Below are 13,868 nucleotides of genomic sequence, written 5' to 3' on the forward strand. Positions count from 1 at the left end.
AAAAAAAAGAAATCTCAGAATTACTATCAGAGTTCTAGGGCTCCAATGCTTTGGTTGGTCTACCAGTCTTTACCAAGCAACTTCCCATATTAATATCTTTGCTTGGCTTACATTGAATTGGCACTTGGGGTACAATTATTTCCCATGATAAGTTCATGTCAAATGCAAAAATTAGGTATTTCTAATTTGCACATTTACATACTCATTTTTCTGTCTATGCCTGGCACTGATGAATTACTGTATTTTTCTAGAAAAAAAGTAACACTCATAGGTCTTGGGGCTATGGATAAGATCATGGCAGACAGCTCTTGTCCAAACTGCTCATAATTGCAGAGTAGTGTTTTGAAAATATTAATATCACAGGTCTCTAGCAGTTTTCTAACCACTAAATAGAAGTTGGGAATAAGGGACAGCCAAACTCATACTTTATATTTCACAAAGTGAGCCCTGTATTCTTAAACAGTTAGTGGGTCTCACTACTATAATCCTTTCTTGAAGCCCAAGGCCTCACAGGGAGCTTTAAGAATTCTTGAGATTCATTATTTTATAAGAAAGTGACTAACCTGCTATCGTATTCTTCTGTCTTATACTTTGAGTTATTTTTTGTTGTTGTCTTTCAAAACAAAAAAAATAAATAAAAGAAATAAGTAAACATGAACCCTAAAGAAAAACAAAAAAGTATAAGAAGTGAACAGGTGAGAAAGCAGAGAGGGATTACAACTATTTCATATCCTGAAGTGGACATACTTGCCTAGTCCAGGAGCACCAACAGGTGTAGCTCCACCATATGAAGCATGTTGTCTGGGCTAGGAGATAAACCCAAACCCCACTGAAGGGGTCTACACTTATTTTCTGGTTCATAAAAAAGGAAACTTCAACCATTCCCACCTGCTCCTGAACTATACCACCTTAACCAGCTCAAAATCATAACTCAACCCAAAGGTGCCCATCATAGGTGCCAAGGAAATGGGTAATCCCCTCTTGGAAGAACTCAAGCTGGTTTTTCATGGAGTGAAATGGAAAGTAATGTTGTCACTTCCAGTTTCCCCATGTCCTCCACTCTGGAGAAAACACTTTCTTTTCCCTTCAACGAAAGCATCCTACCACATGCAGTCCATGCAGTCTGGGTGCTTCTGAAAGAATGTCTGTCTTCTTCTCTCCTCCTCTGGGTCCCACAGGCTCAATGTGCATGCTTTACTGGTGTGGTGTTGGGAATGTGGGATGAGCTTCTGGGCATATCCTAATGCTCCATCCTCTGATGGCTTTCCTCCTCCGCCATGCATTCTCAAGGATGAGACACAGAGTCATCAAAGCCCTACATGTGGCATCTGGGAACTTCCTTTTCCTCAGATCTCAGTATCTAGCCCACACTAAAACTGCTGAAAGAATGAATGAGAAACCTGTGTCCTTTACATTGGTACCTTCATAACCTCAATCTACTCAGCGTGTACATGTGAACACCTCCAGTGTGCTAGGCATTATTCTAGAACTGGGAATTACAAACATAAGTGAGGGAAACACCCTGCCCAGACTTGGTGCCATTCATCTCAACCTTAAAGCGATTGTCCAGGAGCCCAGTATACTTGACAACATCTTTTGGCCTTTCCTTTTTCCAGTTGTTCCTCGAGCACCTCAGCAAGGCTTCCAAAAAATAAGATGGGTCCTCAGGAGAGCAGCTCATGAGCAAACTCCATGCGTTCACCCGGTGTTTGCAATCTCCTATGGCTGCAAAGTTTGCAATGCTTATGACCTGTCTCCACCAAGGCTCACTCACTTTTGGCAAGCAGACTGGTTGCATGAAAGAGTAGGGCAGGAGGAGGGTGTTTACAATTGAATAGATGTTGCCACTGCTTCCAGTTCTTGGATCCCTAGAGGCATGGCATCCTGCCCATGCAGGGCTGCATGCAGTGGCATAGCATGATCTTTGGGCAGGGTGCAACAATAGCAGCATCCTCAAGAAAATTGCTCAGTTATTGTTCCGAGGGGAAAAAAAGTGAACTCTTTAAAAATTACACTAGAAGCAAAGTCAGTAAAGAGCAAGGCAGTATGTCAGGCATATTTCTACTGTTTTCATTTGCTCAGGCTGTCATAACAAAGTACCACACACTAATGACTTGGAAATATGCCTTCTCACAAGTAAATGTGGGGGCTAGAAGTTCAGAATCAAGGTGTTGGCAGGGATTTTCTCCTGAGGCTTCTCTCCTTGGCTTGTAGATGGCTACCGTCTTGCTATGTCCTCAGAGAGATGTGTGACAACCCGTGTGTGTGCAATGTCTCTCATCTCTCCTCCTCCTCTTATGAAAGCAGTCCTGTTGGATTAGGGCAAGCCCTTATGACCTCATATAACCCTAATTACCTCCACAGCGGCCCCACCCCCAACACAGTCATATGGGGACAATGGCTTCAACATACTAACTTCAAGGGCACAATTCAATCCATAACAACTACATAATGACCTTACATGTGAATAGAATACTGGAGCTTCAGCGTGCACAATTCTGTTTAATTACATAAATAAAAATATCTGTACTTGGCTGCAAAAGAAAAGGAAAAAGAAGAATGGGGGAGAAGTAAAGAGGGAGGGAAGAAAGGAGAAAAGATTTAATATCTATTTAAGAGTTTTAAAAGTAATATTTACAGTATGTAATTTTTGCCTTACAGGTGAACGCAGAACATATCTACCATGTGAGGTGGACCTCCATTTTATACCTATGCTTTTCTGTAGATGTCAGCTCTTTGGGGGAGCGAGGCTGACTGTAGTGAGGAGGAATGTAATCTATGCCAAACTGCCTTCATTCACATCCCAGCAACTACAGTTAAGAGTGGTGAGTCCTTACACTTTTGCTACCCTCTGTCCTCATCATCTGTAAAATAAAGATGGTAACTGACATATCCTCCTCATTTTTTGGTCATATTATATATTGTAATAATATATAATACTCTTAAAGTAAAATAAAACAAAATAAAATATATAACACTCTTGAAGCAGTGTCTTTTAAATAGTAAGTCAACAATATATGTGTCTTATGGTTTTTGATCCTGACAAATCTTATGTGAGGTAAAGGCTGACATGTGTATTTGTTGTCTTATAGGAAATATTCAGGGTTTGAGAGGATTCCCCACGGATGCACAGCAAGTTCCTAGTGGAGCCAGGATCTCGGGTCTCAACTCCTCTAGTCCAGGGAGTACAGGGAAAACCTGGAAAGAGACAGTGGGCTTCCAAAGGGCAAGGGGAATGCTGGCGGTCTTATCCCAGAAGAGCTCAGGGAACTCTGTTCCCTTCACCATCCCAGGATGGATGTGTTTCTTTGCCTTTCTGGAATTAAAAGGCTCCCTGTTTTTGACTCTGACATTTCCTGAATGCCTGGCCCTCAGTAAGACTGTGAAGACACAAAAGGAGGCCCCTTAAGGAGCTCAGGCCCTCCATGGACAACTGTTCAGAAAATGAGAAAGTTCCCTAATTTACTCTCCCCTACGCAGTGGCTGGGGGAAGATTTGGCTGGCCCCAGTTGAATAGTGCACAACTCTCGCTGAGTCAGTAAATGCAGAAGATGGAGCTAGTCTTAATTCCACATGTTTTCAACTCTGGGTTCCACTCAACATCAAGCCTCAGGGGACACCAGTCCCTGCTGGGGCCCCGTTTTTAGAGTGGTTCCACATAGTTACAGGTCAGAAGTGATGGCCCTCCCAATTCTTGTCAACTGGTTGGTAGTGAGACCAAGAGAATGCACTGCCCTCCAAGTTTACAAGGATCTCTCTAGTATTCAGCTGGGGGTGGGGGAGCCCTCCTGATGAGCCCCTTCTTTACGAATGTGCTTTTAAGTTGCACCAGAAGCCATTACTAATACCCAAGGCCACCAAAGAAATGACAAAGCACACAGTCTGGAGCTGTTCTGGGTGATTGTCTTTAATTTTTTCACACATTATGCTTATTTTCATTAATATTTTGAAACTGTGGTTGCATTTAGAGTCTGTTGCACAACTAAACAAATCTAGCCAAAGTGTATCAGAATGGAAACAATGTTTCTGGTAACCTCCCTGGGTCTCAATGTTACCCAAAGTTAGCCATTCTCATGTACGTAGAACCCTTCCATGGCTTCGATGCCTTGGATAGCTCCAAGATCCTGGGCATAATCTGTGACCTGATCTCATCCACATTTCCATCTTCTAGGACTCCTTGTCTGGAATCTACTAGCAAATAGTAAAACCAAACTAAGGGCAAGGCCCTGATAAGCATGTATTTTTGCTCTCGGTGCTCCTCCCAGTGCTCTGGATAGACTGAACTCCACTTACCAAACTACTGCTTAGCTTCTTAGGGCTTCATCCTCTGTCTAGAACTCCCTCCACTGCCCCTCACCTGCTCAATCTTTCCCCTGAATTCCCAAAGGCTCAAATGCTTCACTTATATCTCCCCAACACTGTCTTCAAAATTACATTGCTTTGCTTATGTATCATGTATTAAATTAATTCCTGATGTATCTGTCTCCCCTACTAACATGTAAGTGGCTTAAAACACAGACCACATCACATTCAGCTCTGCATTTTCAGCTCCCTGACAGGATGAGGGGAAAAGATGCATTTATTAAATGTGTGTAGAACTGACTCATGCAGAAGGAAGGAGATAAAAAGGAAAGCCCAATCCCCTGGAAAGAAGCAAATATAAGTATCTATGGCAGCAACTGAACTGGTGTAAATCCCTTCCAAGTCCTGTACAGGATTTATGCTTATTAGATTTGGCTCTGCTGGAGAGCACCTTACAAACTATTTGGTGACACAAGACCAACATAAATGAAATATCACAGAGCAGTCAATTGCTCAACTGTGTAAGAAATGTGAGCTCAATCACACTCTAATGATAGAGAGGAATTCAGGCAAACTGAAGAAAGCGCCAGAACACACAGGGGGTGGCTGATGGAACAGCCCCCAGAGTGAGGATAAGACCTGAAGAGATGAAAACAAACAGAAAGAGCTAACTGTGAACCCTGATCTCTTAGCTCCTGTCAAGGGAGGACCCAGATCTGCTGAACGCATTCCTGAACAAATGAGGGGCTACTCAAACTAGTCAAGCAAATACTGCAGGGACCACCAGGCCGCCTCGAATGCTCCTGTCTGGGAACTTTGGTCATAGGGCTCAAGAGGTTAAAAAAAATCAAATTGACAGTGAAATGGGAAATATCATTTAAAATTTAATTTTCAATATAACCTAAGCTTTGTATGAGAGCCATATGTAAAAATCATCTGGAACGATCTTCAACTTCACATTTTATTTGCATGGGTTTCTTCAGAAACCACTGTTGGTATCTTTAAAAAGAAACAAAAACCTGGAGAAAATGTAATTTAAACATCTGTCATAGGTAATTGGTTGATGGACAATGGAAGTTCAGCGGAGCTTAAGTTCCATTTGGGGAATTCTTTCACAATTATGCTGTGCAAACAAACATAGAAATCATTAGCATTAAGTGAAAATAGCCATTCACTGTAACTCCAGGTCTAATAGTGATCTTGATATATCATTTAGAGTTTCAGCTCAATACTGGAGTCTCAGCTTATGACTTGGTAAGTGGTTTTTTCCATTTAAGAGGTTTTTACATTGCCTTTTTTTTTTCTTTCTGAAATAGCAGAACAGACTTAATTGTTAAGCAGTCTAAAAGAGTTTTACTAAAATAAGATCTTTTTTGCTAAATTCTTCAAAAACCCTACCTGAGAAGGACACCACAAAACCAGGAGATTTGCTATTCATGGTCAGTTCAGGGGGACCTGCAAATAAAGTCCCTAAGTTTCCACAAGTGCTGTCACAGAACGACAAGCAAGTGGGGACTTCTGTTTACAGATCTGATGCTCACATTCATATTTAGGTGTGGTGGCACCCTGAGATGTACTTCTGAGAAGTTCCAGTTGGTATTCTGCTTGCAGAATCAAATTCCAGGAAAGAAACCAGGCTTTGCTGCACTTGGGGCATCTTATAGAGGGCAGGAGCATCATGTTCGAGTGACAGCATAGTCACTGAGGTTTACTTTAACATCTCCCATGATGATGTGTGACAAAGTGGAGCCAGACCACAAAGTCTGCCATTTTAGGCATTTGTGTTACCTTGGATAGATCCTAAGATATTTTGGAAAGAGATACAACTGACAGTCTGAGCAGTTTTGAGTAGTATGTGGCCACCCAGAGTTGACCACAGTGTTGAGATCATTAATCTTGGACTTTCTTGTACTTGGTACTTTATCAAAAGACCTACTAGTTCATTTCCTTAGCAAAAATTCATCAAGTGCCCCCATGCCAAAGACCACGGTCAATGTCCCAGGAATAGACTTGAAAGAAAATTAGCTATGATGGCAGGGAGCGTTTTACTTTACATCTAAAGCAACGGGGATTGCAAGCTACACCATCAGTGACTTCAGCAACAGCTGCGCAACACCATGCTAACTGTAAAATTTTACTAATTTATAATAGCATAAGATTACCAGGATATTACATTAAATTCCCACAATCACAGTTAAAATTTAACCTAGGCTTTCTTCATATTCCACTTGAAATTATATCTGAATTTGGCCCACATGGCAGCACTGTTTGGCAGATTCCTTGCCAACCCAAACATATCACATCTAAAAGGAAACTGAGTTTTCCTCCATGAGCTCTGCACTACCTTCATTTCAGTAAATGTGCACCACCACCCAGCCAGTTGCTCAAAACTTGAAACCAAGGACTTCTTTAACTCTCCTCTCCCAAACAGATGACAAAGGTCTGCCCCTGTGGCTGCTGTCCCCATGCTGGCCCAGCCCCCAGCCGGCCCCGCTCCCCAGCTGGTCCTGCCTCCGCCCCCCGTTTTCATTTCTCTTCCCACTCCAGCCTTGGACGGGTTGTTTTCTGTATGTTGAGCTATGCTTGACATGTAGTGTTGTGTTTGTTCTAGGTGCACAACATACTGACGTGGTGGTGTATATATTGTGAAATGATTAGCAAAGTATGTTCAGTTAACATCCATCACCTTGCATAGTTATAATCCTTAAAACAGCACATAAGACCATTCTCCTGCTTACAACTCATTAAGGGTTCTCCACTGCACTTAGAATAGCATCTAAATTCTTGGCCAGAGACTACACAGCCTTGATTATCATCAGAGCTCCGGCTCTGGGCATCTCTCACTCCTGTCCATGCCAGCCACTCAGCCCCCCCCACCCCGTTCCTCCACAGGCCAACAGGCATGTATAGTTCTCTCCCTCCAGGAGGATCCCCTCTGTGTCCCCACTCTGCCCCATTCTTCACTTGGCTGGCTTTTCTTCCTTCATCAGAGACACCTTACCTGTCCCTCTAAAGAAGGTGACTCCTCCAGCACCTGTTTCCTCTCTCACACCACTGCCCTCATCTTCTTCACAGCACTGAACCCAATCAGTAACTACAATCACTGTCACCTTCCCTGGGGATGGTCTGTCCCCTTCAGTGGGCAGCAATATGCATGAATTGATCTGAATGACTTTAACCAGCCTGAAAAGATTTTATCTCTTCTGAAAAATTTGGGGATTCTTATTGCCTTTAAGTAATGTAAGAAGACAGTATTCTGCATACACATCTTTCAATGCCAATGCTTCTCATACTATGCTATTTCTAAAGAATTTTAAGTGACATGTTACCATCCAAAATTTCAGCCAAGAAATCAATCTCTCTGTGTTTTTGTTTTAGTTTCAGAGGTAGAATTTAGTAATTCATCAGTTGCAAATAACACCCAGGGCTCATTACATCAAGTGCCCTCCTTAATGCCTCACACAGTTACCCCAACCCTGCACTCCCCTGCCCTCCAACAACCTTCAGTTTGTTTCCTAGAGCTTGGTGTTTCTTATAGTTTGCCTCTCTCTTAATTTTTATCTTATTTTACCTGTCCTTGTAGTGCTCTTATGTAAACAAATTCACCTAAGGCATCAAGCATCTGAATAGATACTATCCATGGTCAAATCCACAGGTGTGATGGAAGTAGAGACTATAAGACAGCTTGCTCCTCCATTATGAGCCATTTTATAATTTTCAAAATTCCAAAACAAAAAGAAAAATATATCTAGGAATCAAGAAAAATCAGCATTTCTTCTTAGTATTCTCTATAAATTTTCCTTTAGTTTTGGGACCACCTTTCCTTTATTATTTAGAAGTGTCCTTATGTACTCCTTGAGTTCAACCCCTGACCCTGTGATGAGAAAAGGAAGGCCCAAGTAGGTGACTTTGTCCAAGATCAGGCAACTGCCCAATGTAATTAGGAGTGCCCAATATCAGTTAGAAAGCCCTAGCATTTATTCACCAGATAGCTTCATCAAGTTTTACTTCCATCCTGGTTTCCAAAAGTCAAATACAATGTCAGCTTGGCTCCCTCCCCAGTGAAGGGCCAGAAACTCTGGTCTCCTCTGGGTCCGTGTTGAGGACCCAGGTTGTCTAGGCAGGAGTGGTGCTGTCCACTTGTAGATTCTTGGCAAGACCTAGTCCAGGGCTGGGCACATTCAAGATGAATCATTTATTGAGCCTGTAAAGTATGTCCATAAAGATGAGCATCTACAGAAAGGTATTTCACTAAATAATCACTTTTTTTATTAACTTGGGTTTTGTTCTAGTTGCTCTGTGAAAAGCATTTATACTTTTAGTAGAATTCCAGAGTCAATCTCAAATAAACTACTTCACGATGATAAAATCTTGCTTTTGTAATTTTCTAATTGGCCCATCAGGATCTTGAACAGGTCTACTTTTTGTCTACAAGAAAATAAATTTCACACATCATGATTTTTAAAATTATATCCTACTCTTAATTCTCAGATTTTATATCAGAAAAACTGTTGGTGAAGTCTACTAGAATTTTTAATTGGCCCACTCGCTTCCCAAAGCAGCTCAATTTTACAACTCTGGAGCTTACTATTTTGATATTTTAATTTCCACAAAGTTAATACTCAAGTTGTCCTATTTTTATATTTTTATAATTTTTCCATTAATAATATTCAAGTTACTTAACACCAGTCTGACCCAGAAACCATATGCTCAGAACTAATGCTAGTTTTATCACTGGGGAAGGGTTCTGCGGGTCTTTGGATGAGTCAAGTGTAACCCTCTAGATGCTGTATCATAAGGTGGTCTCATGGTCATGGAGGAGGTGTTGGAGGTGTTGAGAACTGGGACATTAGGGCAGTGGGGATGGGGCTCAGGGCAATGGCTATTTATTAGCCTATTGGTTATATTTTAATTCTCTAGAATCCATTTAGCTGCACAGGTGCATGCCAGATGAATATCAGCCTAACCCTTTATTTTCACCACCACATCTTCAAAACTCTTTCTCATGAGTGCACACACACACACACACACACACACATATTTACATCTGATTCTAATGATGATAATAATAATGAGAACTAACACTTCTGAAGACCTGTCATGTGCCAGAAATACTTGATATTAATTATTTTATTTAATTTGAAGAATAAGACTATGAAATAAAAAAAAAACCTTTGTGAATGGAAGGAATTTAAAACTCCAATAAATACAGCAGCAGATAGCTTTCAGTTCCAACATTGATTTTCAGGTCTCCAGTATGGTCTGAAGGATAGAAGACAACATTTGAAACAAAGCTCAGGGGTCTCTTAACTAGGCCACAGAGATTTCTGAAAAGGAATCAGTGACATTGACACCACTACTGGCCATTCATTTCCGTGTCTGCAGACAGAAGGTAATAGCATCTGCCCGTTATAGCCTTCCCTCACCTGGGAATAAAGACTCACTCAACCTCAGCCCATACTTTCTTAGTACAGGGAGCTATTCTGGGACTGCCCTAGAGCAAGTGTAAATACTTTAGCCACTCTGGTTGGCATATGGACAAGGAATGGGAATTCAAGGTCCTGAGACCCTTCCATTCAAAGATAGTGCTCAACTCACAGCCCAGGAAAAGAAGGAATGAAGGTAAAAGTGACCAATGGCGTCAGTCACCCTTCTTCTAACTGGTCAGATATGGACAGTTAGGGAAATAATGATAGCTAATATCTATTAAGAACTTGCTCTGAGCCTGGCATATTGTGTCACTGAATGCTCCTTATGACACTGAGGTGGGTACTGTTGTTTTTTTTTTTTTTAATTGAAGTATAATTAACATACTATAGCCTATTAACTTCAGGTGTACATAGTAGTGGTTCAATATTTTCATGTTACAGAATGATCCTCATGACAAATCATGATAAATCTTACTATCACCATTAAAAATTACTATAATATTATTGACTATATTCTCTATGCTGTACATTACATCCCTATGATTTATTTATTTTATAACTGGAGTTTGAACCTTTCAATCCCCTTCACCTATTTCACCCACTAATAACCTCTTCTGCCTCAGGTAACCAACAGTTTCTTTCCTGTATCTATAAGTCTGTTTCTGTTTTGTTTGCTCATTTGTTTGTTTGTTTGTTTGTTTAGATTCTACATATAAGTGAAATCACACAGTATTTATCTCTCTCCATCTGACTTACTTCACTTAGCATAATACCCTCTCAGTCCATCCCTGTTGTCATAAATGGCAAGATTTCATATTTTAAAGCTGAGTGATATCCCAGGATGTGTATGTATGTATATTTATATACACACACACCATATCTTTATCCATTCGTCTAACAATGGACACAGCGTTGCTTCCATATCTTGGATACCAATAAATAGTACTGCAATGAACATATAGGTGCATATATCTCTTCAAATTGGTGATTTTGTTTTCTTTGAATAAATCACCAGAAATGAAATTGCTAAATTGTATGGTAGTTTTATTTTTAATTAATTGAGGAACCTTCACACTGTTTTCCATAGTGTCAGCATCAATTTACATTTTTACCAACAGTGTATGAGAGAATACCATCAAGGATACTCTACCCAACAAGGTTCAGAGCTGAAGGAGACATAAAGAGTTTTCCAGGGGATCCCTGGGTGGCTCAGAGGTTTAGCACCTGCCTTTGGCCCAGGGCGCGATCCTGGAGTCCCAGGATCGAGTCCCACGTCGGGCTCCCAGCATGGAGCCTGCTCCTCCCTCCGCCTGTGTCTCTGCCTCTCTCTCTCTCTCTTATTCTCTCTCTCTCTCTCTCTCTCTCTCTGTCTCTCTCTCTCTCTATCATGAATAAATAAATAACATATTTTTTTTAAAAAGAGTTTTCCAGACAAGCAAAAGCTAAAGGAGTTCATCAATACTAAAACAGCCTTACACAAAAATGTTAAAGGATGCTCTTTCAGCAGAAAAGAGAAGGCCATCACTAGAAATAAAGAGAATATATGAAAGAAAAAAAATCTCACTAGTAAAGGCAATTATATAATAAAAGCAGTGAATCAGCCACTTAAAAAGTTATTATGAAGACTAAAAGACAAAAAATAGTAAAATTGACTACAACTATAATAGGTTGTTGCAATTAAGGGACGTGTAATAAGTTAAGAGACCCACATAATAAAAAGATGTAAAATATGACGTCTAAGACATAAAATGGGGATGGGGCAAAAAAAATGTAATGCTTTTAGAATGCAGTCAAATTTAAGTGACTTTCATCTTAAACTTTTCTGTATATACACATACATATACATAAACCTCACGGTAACTACAACCCAAAACTTACAATAAATACACAAGAAGAAAGGAACCCAAACATAGCACTAAAGAAAACCATTAAGCCACAAAAGGAGAAACCAAGAGATGAAGAAAGGAGCAAAGAAGAACTGCAAAAACAACCAGAAAAAATTAACAAATAACTACGTATCTACCAACAATTACTTTAAATATAAATGGACTAAATGTTCTAATCAAAAGATAGAGGATGGTGGAATGGATGAAAAAATAAGTTCCATTTATATGCTGCCTATGAGAGACTCACTTCAAAGCTAAAGACACACGCAGGTGAAAGTGAAGGGATAAGAAAAGATATTTTGTGCAAATGGAAGTGAAAAAGAAAGCCAGTGTAACAATACTCATATTAGACAAAATCAACCTTAAAACAAAGACTATAAGGGGCGCCAGGTGGCTTGGTCAGTTACGTGTCTGCCTTCAGCTCAGGTCATGATCCCAGGGTCCTGGGATGGAGCCCCACATCAGGCTCCTTGCTCAGGGGAGAGCTTACTTCTGCCTTTTCTCTCCCTCTGCCTGCTGCTCCCCCTGCTTGTGCTCTCTCCCTCTCTGTCAAATAAACAAATAAAATCTTTTTTTTAAAGAAAAAGCCACTATAACAAAAGACAAAGAAGGGCATTACTTAATGATAAAGGAGGCCGATCTAAGAAAAGGACATATGTTCATAAATATTTATGTGTCTAACACAGAAGCACCTAAATATATAAAGCAAACACTGACAGACATAAAAGAAGAAGTGTGCCCTAATATAATAACAGTAGGGGGCTTATCAACCCACTTACATCAGTGGTTAGATCATCCAGATAGAAGATCCATAAAAAGATCCATAAAGAAACACTGGCCTTAAATGACACATTAGACCAAGTGGGTACTAGTTTAATCTTCATTTTACAAATGAGGAAACCAAGGTTTAGAGGCACAATGTGGCTTACCGAAGCCTGAGATTATGCAGTGGAGAAGGCAGGATTTGATTCCAAGTTTATGGAATTTCTGAGTGTAGACACTAGACCACTAGCAATTCAGGTCGATGCTAGCTGGCGATGCCCATCTCTTTCCTGCCAGTCTAACACAGATATGGCACTGACCCTGTGCAAGCCATCTGTCTGTCATGTATTTGTATTTAAAGTGTGATTAATGTCAAAGTTAGCATAATGTTGACTTAGAGGAAGACTCATTTTGCCATGTTTTTTTTTTTTTTTTTTTTTTTTTTTTTTGACAGCACCACCTAGAAGATGCTGGAGGGGCACATTCCATGACAAACGTTTGACTCCTGGAAATTGTCTCCAAAGCCTAATGTCAAAATAACTGCAGCTCACTGAGAAAGTCAGTCTCAAAACATAAACAACGTAACAAGAGTCAGACACATGTTTCTCCTGCCAGAAACGAAACACTCTCTGTGGTGCAGCCCAGCCGTGTGGAGAGGAAAAGCATTGCTCTCACAACGGCTGCTCAGAGGACCTCAAAATATGATTTAAAGTTGGCATATGACCGAACAGGCATGGGATTTTTAACATAATTAGGTGCATAATCACAAAGAATTTGCAAAGCTGACAATGTTTTTTTTTTCCCCAGCATCCCTGCAAAAATATTACCTGCAGAGTTTTACTAGGTTGGGTTACATAACCCAACATTTGAAAAACTCATCCTAACGTCGTGCTGAGTTGAAACTGAAGGGACAAAAAAAGGTCACATTTTAATGTCTGACACTGTTTTGAAAAGCCCCAAGACTTTGGCGGGATGCATGAGTGGCTTCCTCTTCCCTGGTGCTGTGCATGCACATTTGCAAGGATGGCTGGAGCTGACCACATCTTTCAGGTGTGTCTAAAGGTCATGCTCACCGGCCAGCTCTCCTGAGCTGTTTGAGTCAAAAGTTTCACCTGACTCCCTTCTGGCTCAAACAGAATGACATTCTTTTCTCTTTTAAGGAAGGACTGGGGGAAGGAGGAAAGTCTATTTATTAAATTAAACGTGCCATCTTTTTAGGATTGTGTCCGCCCAGCCCTGCTGACTCCCTGCTCGTGAGTGGAACCGAAGCAAACACCTCGGTTTCCACCTGTTTAAAAAATCCGCTAGCGTCAAGTACCCGCAGTCATAATCCTTCTGAAGCCATGGATAGTGTGCTCAGCAAGTGGCTGCTTCCTGACTGCCAGGCTGTGCTTTTCATCAACACTCGAAATGAGTCAGGAGGTGGCCCAAGACCATCCTTAGCCCGCGGAGCCAAGGCAGGTGCAGCCCCTCCTCGGCGGGCCTGGCC

General features: G+C 40.9%; 1 protein-coding gene and 1 long non-coding RNA gene across 3 annotated transcripts in view; one reads left to right on the forward strand and one right to left on the reverse strand.

The window, feature by feature from the left end:
- The window catches only part of PIEZO2 (piezo type mechanosensitive ion channel component 2), a 441,806-nt gene that overhangs the window by 319,411 nt on the left and 108,527 nt on the right, over window positions 1–13,868 (reverse strand). The window lies entirely within an intron of this gene.
- LOC112648088 (uncharacterized) lies at window positions 2,377–3,344 on the forward strand. The gene is made up of 3 exons (XR_003128738.3): window positions 2,377–2,570; window positions 2,662–2,825; window positions 3,093–3,344. It is a non-coding gene; the product is annotated as an uncharacterized LOC112648088 (long non-coding RNA).

This window comes from Canis lupus, chromosome 7 (assembly GCF_003254725.2).
Source record: "Canis lupus dingo isolate Sandy chromosome 7, ASM325472v2, whole genome shotgun sequence".
Lineage (NCBI taxonomy): Eukaryota > Metazoa > Chordata > Mammalia > Carnivora > Canidae > Canis > Canis lupus.